Source organism: Hemiscyllium ocellatum, chromosome 47 (assembly GCF_020745735.1).
Source record: "Hemiscyllium ocellatum isolate sHemOce1 chromosome 47, sHemOce1.pat.X.cur, whole genome shotgun sequence".
Classification (NCBI taxonomy): Eukaryota; Metazoa; Chordata; class Chondrichthyes; order Orectolobiformes; family Hemiscylliidae; genus Hemiscyllium; species Hemiscyllium ocellatum.
In genome coordinates, this window is record NC_083447.1 from 234,623 (window position 1) to 243,933 (window position 9,311).

Consider the following 9,311-nt stretch of genomic DNA (forward strand, 5'->3'; position numbering starts at 1 on the left):
GTTGATTCAGTGATCTCGTTCTCCCAGCGAGACTCTCCAAGTATTTATTATCTCTAAGTGCCCTCTATACTCTAACCTAACTCTAAACTCTAACCCTGATTCACCTTAACATTAATTCTAAACCTAATCCTAACCCTAACCCTGAACATAACTGAAACCCTAAATTAAAACTCATCCTTACACTAACCCATGACCTTAACTCATTTTTACAAAAAAAATGCTTTACTCAGATTTTTTTAAAAAGTGCATCACATAACTCTTCAAAGTTGACTATTTATAAAATACAGTACAGATAAGATTCCTTCAATTACAGTACCTGAAATTCCTTAATGAACTTGCTATAACTAGTGATATTTACAAAGATCATTTATGTTTTGAGTTAAACATTCTCAGGTGCACACAGCTTGAGGGGTTTTACACAATTTCCAACTCTTTGGTGTACATGGTAAGGCTTTGCACTGTGCCTTTTCCTCATTGTCCCTATTCAAGAGCTACCCCAGCTTTAGAATGTCCCTCAGTATTAGAATGTGTCAGTCTGCCACATCCCATCGAGGACAATTTTTTGCACTGGAAAATCAACAAGTTTAGGGAGTCCAAAAGAGTCTTTAACCAAGTTGATTATCCTCTGTTCGTCTTGCTGTATGCCCCAGGGAACAGTCTGTAGAACACAAAGTCCTATGTTATAAAGTTGCTCAGGATAAACCTCAAAAAGGATTACTGCATCTCTCCCAGTGCAGTGTTACAAAGGTACATCTCACATGGGAACAATGTCTTTCACACCACAAACAGCTCAAGAACATTGCACAGGATCACTCTTGCTCTGGGGGTACAAGAAGGATCCTTAATCCTGACACTAACCTCAGACTAAGCTTACTGTCAACAGCACTAACCTTAGCCCCATGTTAGGCATAATTCTGACACCAAACAGGCAGCCATAAATTCTGATCCATGCCACCCAGTACGAGGTCATTACTGAAGTGTGATGTCAGTATTTGAGTGTGTCATCAATATTGCTGTGGTGATCCGCATTGATGAGAGCGATCAATCAGTGGTCAGTGTTGGTGTGTGGAGTCAATATCACTCTATGTGGCCAATATTTCTCTGTGTGGTCACTCCCAGTGTGTGTGGTCAGTATCAGTGTGTGTGGTCAGTATCAGAGGGTGTGGTCAGTATAAGTGTGTGTGGTCAGTATCAGAGTGTGTGGTCAGTATCAGTGTGTGTGTGGTCAGTATAAGTGTGTGTGGTCAGTATCAGAGTGTGTGGTCAGTATCAGTGTGTGTGGTCACTTCCAGTGTGTGTGTGGTCAGTATAAGTGTGTGTGGTCAGTATCAGAGTGTGTGGTCAGTATCAGTGTGTGTGGTCACTTCCAGTGTGTGTGTGGTCAGTATCAGAGTGTCTGGTCAGCATCAGAGTGTCTGGTCAGTATCAGAGGGTGTGGTCAGAATCAGAGGGTGTGGTCAGTATCAGTGTGTGTGGTCAGTATCAGTATGTGTGGTCACTTTCAGTGTGTGTGGTCAGTCTCAGAGTGTGTGGTCAGTATCAGTGTGTGTGGTCAGTATCAGAGGGTGTGGTCAGTATCAGTGCGTGTGGTCAGTATGAGAATGTGTGGTCAGTATCGGAGGGTGTGGTCACTTCCAGTGTATGTGGTTAGTATCAGAATGCGTGGTCAGTATCAGTGTGTGTGGTCACTGCCAGTGTATGTGGTCACTGTCAGTGTGTGTGGTCAGTATCAGAGTGTGTGGTCAGTATCAGAGTGTCTGGTCAGTATCAGAGGGTGTGGTCAGAATCAGAGGATGTGGTCAGTATCAGTGTGTGTGGTCAGTATCAGTGTGTGTGGTCACTTCCAGTGTGTGTGGTCAGTATCAGAGTGTGTGGTCAGTATCAGTGTGTGTGGTCACTTCCAGTGTGTGTAGTCAGTATCAGAGTGTGTGGTCAGTATCAGTGTGTGTGGTCAGTATCAGAGGGTGTGGTCAGTATCAGTGTGTGTGGTCAGTATGAGAATGTGTGGTCAGTATCAGAGGGTGTGGTCACTGCCAGTGTATGTGGTCAGTATCAGAATGCGTGGTCAGTATCAGTGTGTGTGGTCACTGCCAGTGTATGTGGTCACTGTCAGTGTGTGTGGTCAGTATCAGCGTGTGTGGTCAGTATCAGTGTGTGTGGTCACTTCCAGTGTGTGTGGTCAGTATCAGAGTGTGTGGTCAGTATCAGTGTGTGTGGTCAGTATCAGAGGGTGTGGTCAGTATCAGTGCGTGTGGTCAGTATGAGAATGTGTGGTCAGTATCAGAGGGTGTGGTCACTGCCAGTGTATGTGGTCAGTATCAGAATGTGTGGTCAGTATCAGTGTGTGTGGTCACTGCCAGTGTATGTGGTCAGTATCAGAATGCGTGGTCAGTATCAGTGTGTGTGGTCACTTCCAGTGTGTGTGGTCAGTATCAGAGTGTGTGGTCACTATCAGTGTGTGTGGTCACTTCCAGTGTATGTGGTCAGTATCAGAGCGTGTGGTCAGTATCAGTGTGGTCAGTATCAGTGTGTGTATTCAGTATCAGTGTGTGTGGTCACTTCCAGTGTATGTGGTCAGTATCAGAGCATGTGGTCAGTATCAGTGTGGTCAGTATCAGTATGTGTGGTCAGTATCAGTGTGTGTGGTCAGTATGAGAGTGTGTGGTCAGTATCAGAGGGTGTGGTCACTGTCAGTGTGTGTGGTCAGTATCAGTGTGCATGGTCAGTATCAGTGTGTGTGGTCAGCATCAGAATGTGTGGTCAGTATCAGTGTGTGTGTGGTCACTTCCAGTGTGTGTGGTCAGAATCAGAGGGTGTGGTCACTATCAGTGTATGTGATCAGTATCAGCGGATGTGGTCAGTATCAATGTGTGTGGTCAGTATCAGACAGTGTGGTCAGTATCAGCAGGTGTGGTCAGTATCAGTGTGTGTGGTTAGTATCAGTGGGTGTGGTCAGTATCAGAGTGTGTGGTCAGTATCAGTGTGTGTGGTCAGTATCGGAGTGTGTGGTCACTTCTAGTGTGTGTGGTCAGAATCAGAGAGTGTGGTCAGTATCAATGTATGTGATCAGTATCAGCGGGTGTGGTCAGTATCAGTGTATGTGGTCAGTATCAGAGAGTGTGGTCAGTATCAGTAGGTGTGGTCAGTATCAGTGTGTGTGGTCAGTATCAGAGTGTGTGGTCACTTCCAGTGTGTGTGGTCAGTATCAGAGGGTGTGGTCAGTATCAGAGTGTGTGGTCAGTATCAGTGTGTGGTCACTTCCAGTGTGTGTGGTCAGTATCAGCAGGTGTGGTCAGTATCAGTGTGTGTGGTCAATATCAGTGTGTGTGGTCAGTATCAGAGGGTGTGGTCAGTATCAGAGTATGTGGTCAGTATCAGAGGATGTGGTCAGTATCAGAGTGTGTGGTCAGTATCAGTGTGTATGGTCAGTATCAGAGAGTATGCTGATGAAGGGCTTTTGCCCGAAACGTCGATTTCGCTGCTCGTTGGATGCTGCCTGAACTGCTGTGCTCTTCCAGCACCACTAATCCAGAATCAGAGGGTATGGTCAGTATCACTGAACATTGCCAAATTCGTTGTTTGTAAGATTTGGAGTGCTGATGTTGGACTGAGGTGGACAAATTTGAAAATAACACAACACCAAGTTTTATTCCAACAGGTTTATTTGAAAGTACAAACTTCTGTAACGCTGCTCCTTCATCAGGTGGATAGTTACCTGACAAAGAAACTGAACTCTAAAAACTTGAACTTCCAAATAAACCTGTTGGACTATAACCCAGTGTTGTGTTATTGTCATCATTCTGGTAGTCAGTAATAGTGGGTGTTGACAGTATCACTGTGATCAGTTTCACTGCATGTCGTCAATACTGGTGAGTGTGGACAGCAGCAGTGGGAATTGGCAGTTATCAGTGTGTGTGGTCAGTGTCAGAGGGTGTGGGCACTATCAGCAGAATTGGTCAGTATTGAATGGAAGGTCAATATCAGTGGGTTTGTTCAAATCTCCCAAGCAAAGGTCAAATTTCATATCCTCATCCTAGCTTCTCAATAGTGATCCACTGATTGTTTAACATTTTCACAGTGATACCCCACTTTTACATCTTCACTGAAATAAAAACACCCCCTCAGCCACCCCGCGCACACATCTTCGCCCACCCATTACTCCACTCTGCACTCCCCAACATCCTCACCTACCTCCTCACATATATCTACCCCCCCCCGCCCAGCAACATTTACCTGGAAGGGGTGATGATGGATTTGATGAAATGTGGGCAATGTTTGAGGGCATTGGGTCGGGTGTTTTGGAATAGGTATTTTCTTGGACTGCCCCACACTGACCACATGCTGAAGTAAACAGCCTCTCATTGCACAGCAGCAGCAGAACTCCACTCAATCGCCTTAATCAAATCCTTTACTAATCTGTTCTGTAAAACAATCACTGTCCTCTGTTACACAATATCCAATTACCATCCATTGTCTCTAATCTATCCTGGCATTTCTCTTGCTGCTCGGATGTTGGATTAGTCTCCTCACTCCTGTTAGATTCCACAGGCCTGGAGCGGGTGAGGACTCTGGGTCTGAACTCAATGGAGATTAGAAGAATGAGGGAGAATATGATTGAAACCCACAGAACACTGAGAGGCCTGGACTGAGTGGATGTGGAGGAGATGCTTCCACTAGTAGGAGAAACTAGGATCCGAGGACACAGCCTCAGAGCGAAGGGGTGACCCTTGAGAACTGAAATGAGGAGGAATTTCTTCAGCCAGAGGGTGGTGACTCTGAAGAACTCATAGCCTGTAGAGGCCAAACCGTTGAGTGTCTTTAAGACAGAGATAGATAGGTTCTTGATTAATAAGGGGATCAAGATTATGGAGAAAAGGCAGAAGATGGAGTTGAGAAATAGGTCAGCCATAATTAAATGGAAAAGCAGATCTGATGGGCTGAATGGCCTAAATCTGATTAGACTAGATTCTCTACAATATGGAAACAGGCCATTTGGCCCAATAAGTCCACACCGACCTTCTGAAGAGTAACCAGACCCATTCCCTACCCTATATTTACCCCTGACTGGTGTGCCTAACACTACGGGCAATTTCCCATGGCCAATCCACCCTAACCTGCACATCTTTGGATTGTGGGAAGAAATCAGAGCACCCGGAGGAAACCCACGCAGACCTGGTGAGAATGTGCAAACTCCACACAGACAGTTACATGAAGTGGGAATCGAACCAGGATCCCTGACGCCCTGACGCTGTGAGCCACCGTGCCTCCCCTCTCCTATATTTAATTGTCTTATGATATAACACGACCTGTGCCAAAATGAGAGTGGGGAGTCCCTCTAATTGCCTGGCTGGGAAATAATGTGTGCAGTCTCATCATTTAGCCTCACACCTGAATCAGTCTCAGGAACATTATCACAGAGGAGCAGACATAGTCCATTCAGCCCATTCAGTCTGCTCTATCATTCAATAAGATCACGGCTGATCATCTCAGTGTCACTTTCCCACACTCTCTTGTCTCTTGATGTCATTACTCTCCAGAAATCTATTGATTTGTCTTGATCCTGCTCAATGACTAATCTCCCACAGGGTTCCAAAGATTCACCACCCTCTGAATGAAGAAATACATCCTCATCTCAGTCTTAAATAGCCTAGCCCTTAACCTGAGATGATGTCTCCTAGTTTTAGACCCATCAGCCAATGGAAAATATCCCATCTACATCCATCCTATCATGTCCTGTGACATACAAACACATGAAACAGGAGCAAGAAAAGGCCATTCAGCCCATCAAGTCTGCTCTGCTGTTCATTAAGATCATGGCTAATCTGTTTGTGTTTCAGATTCCACATTTACCTCTGCCCCCCTCTAACCCTCAATATACCTGCCTGACAAGAATCCATCCACCTCCATCTTAAAAATATTCAATGACCTGCCTCCACTGCCTTCTGAGGCAGAGAGTTCCAAAGTTACACAACTCTCTGAGAGAACAACATCCCCTCCTCTCTGTGCTGGAAGGATGACTTCTAATTTAAATCAGTTCCCCCCAAATTCTCGAATGATCCACATGAGGGACCATCTTGTCCCCATTCACTTTGTCCAGCCCATACAGGATCTGAAACACTTCAATCAAATCATCCTCTCACTCTCTAAACCCCCAGTGGGAGCAAGCCCAGTTGGTCCAACCTTTCCCCATCAAAGAAGCCCCTCCTTACAGAGATCAATCTCATAGACCCTGAACCAGCTCCAATGGACTTATACTCTTTCTTAAAGAGATCAAAACTGCGCGCAATATTTGAGATGTGGTTTTAGCAAAGCCCAGTACAGAATGAGGAAAATAATCCAGCACAGGTTAGCAAGCAATGAAAGATTTATCCAAGAAATGTGTGAGGCATCAAATTAAATTCTTCCTTTGCCAATTTCTTACCTCCCCTCCTGCAGACCACCTCCTAGAAATGCAGAAGTACAGGCATCTCATTCAGATTAGTATTACTCATAGCTGGGCTTTGACAGTGACTGCTGACAGGCTATTCTACTTTGGGAAGAATCACAGATAAGCCTCAGTCCATCCTCAGCTGTTGTAAATTCAGTCCTGGATTTGATATTTCATTTGTCTCAGAGGAAGCAACCGGATTCTTTTTAAGTTGACTTCAGCACACAATAAACGCAGCCTGCTGAATACAGTATCCATTGAGTTACACTAAAGAGGAGTATGGTTCCAGAACCAGATATAAACCAGAGTGAGTCTGGATGAATGACATGAGTGACCCTTTTGGGTTCTTCTCCAATTAAGATATACTGGGGATGAGAAGGAAAATCAGAAATGAATGAGCACACACAGTCATATAAATTGAAAGGGATGTTGGCCTGAAAATTACCAGGTGTGTGAGAGAGTATGAAATGCAACCATGTGAAATGGTGAAAGTCTGACTGGGTTCCCCCATATCAGACCTTGTTGAAATTTCCCAACTAATCATCTTTGCACCATTTCCAATAATTTTGATATAAGTGTCAATTTGTTGCACTGATTTGTTGCAAATTTGGAATTAGAGTATGCATTGGTTAGTGATCTTATCATTTGACTGTAACACCTGACCACACTGAAAAAGTCAATTTTCCTCACTCTAGAACTTTCTCCCTGTTAATTGCAGATTGGTTGTCTGTCTGTACATGATGCGGTACGTCAAAGAGTGTTCTGTTATCTGCTTGAAGTCTGATATTGGTGTGATGTGGATAACTGTAATCATTTTCATTGAAATGGACGAGCTGTGTACTTTGTAAAGATTATACAGAATATTAATTAGGAATTAGGAGCAGCATTAGGCCACAGGGCCTCTGAAGTCTGCTCTGCCAATAACCCCAACTAAATCATGCGTATACACATACACACTGACTGAGTATATACAAGCACATTATATACACACAGACACAAACATGTGGCAAACATACAGATTATATACACATGGTACACACATTACATACATGGTATACATACGGCACACATGCACACATACATGTAGAGAAAAGTGGACATATACATGTTAAAAGAAAAACACATTATATCAAACACACAACTATATACAATGCACCATGTACCCTGTAAGCCACACAAGTTCACCCAAGCTCACTCTGTGCAGACACCGAGTGTGAATATCTAGGCACCGCATTTACAGATACAAGTCTGAGAACCTACAGCTTGAGTTGGATCCTGACACTCTCTTGGTTCCCAAAGCTTTTTTATTCAGCTCTCTTTGTGACCAAATCACTTCCAATTTTTTCATTGTAATCAAACATATTTGTCAGTGCATTAATGGAGAAGTAGAGGAGCTGCCGAAAATATGTTTCCAACATCAATGATTAGTGATAAAAATCAGGAAGACATGCTTTCAAAAATCAGCTTCAAAAACATTTTCTATTCAAAGACGTGGTCTGAGGGTTGACATCCTCAAGACCTGCCGGTCTTGGCTAATCCAGGATTTCAGGTTTTGTCTTTTAAACCAATGAGACAGCAATGATGATGAGTCTGGGAAGTCAATGTGTTCATCACTTTGCTGATAATTAGAAGATACTGACAGGGCAGTGATTGGCGAGGTTAGGTCTTGTTGGTCGTGAATCCAATATATTAGGGCAATTTTTAACTTTGTCAGGTAGACGTCAGAGTTGGAACAACCCGGTTAAGGGCACCACTAATTCTGTCGTATATATCTCCAGTACTATTATCAGAATGTTGTCTGGGCTCATAGTCTTTACAGTATCTAGTCTTTTCAGCTTTTTCTTGATATCATGTGGAGCAATTTTTTTCAATTTCAAAATTATACTTTATTCATAAACAAATCTCATACAGGACAATATTTATATCCATTTTGAGGCAATAAGAGGGTCTAACAACTGCACAGGAAGACCTCAGACGGTGGTCTTTCCCCATCGTGCCTTGACAGCAGCTGCCCCAGGCTTTAGTGTATCCCTCACCACATCGTCCTGGACCTTGGTATGTCCCAGTCTGCAACATCCATTCAGGGTCAGCTCCTTGCTCTGGAAGACCAAAGAGCGCTTTTCACCAAGTTGATGGTCCTCCAAGTGCAGGTGATGTTTTTCCTGGGGAACACACCGTAGAGCACAGAGTCCTGTGCCACAGAACTGCTTGGGTATGAACCTCGATACAAACACTGCATCTTCCTCCAGACTTCCTTTGAAAGGCACATTCCAGAAGATGTGTGACAGTCTCTACACCCTGCCTCCTCACAGCCACTTTGAGGGCAGTATGTGGTAGGCACACAGAGACCAGGAACACATGAAAGATCTGACTAACAGTGCACTTCTCCCCAACAGCCAAGTGATGTCTTGGTGCTTGTTGGAAAGTTCTGGTGATGGGGCATTCTGCCAAATGACTTTGACAGACTGCTCTGGCAACAACCCAAAAGGATCCATCCCCTCCTTTTCACTGAATCTTAAGAGCACTACGTGTTGAGTACTTCCTGATGGGCTTGTGGTCAAAGGTTTTATTCTTTGTAAATTTCTCCAAGGGCAGGTGTTAAGGAATAGTCCAACTACTTGGAGTGTTTCATGGCAGTAGGCCAGTTCCATCCTTCGTAACACCAGGGACAGGTAGAACCTCAGTACAGAGTGACACTGGTGTTTGTGTACTGAGGACCTATGCACAGCTTGATGCAGCTGCACGCAAAGGTGGCCATCAGAATTAGGGCAGCGTTGGATATGTTCTACCCTCCCCTTTTTCCAGTGTTTAGTACATGGTGTCCCCACAAACCCAGTCTACCTTAGACCTTCACATGGAGTGGAAGATGGCTTGGGTGATTGCA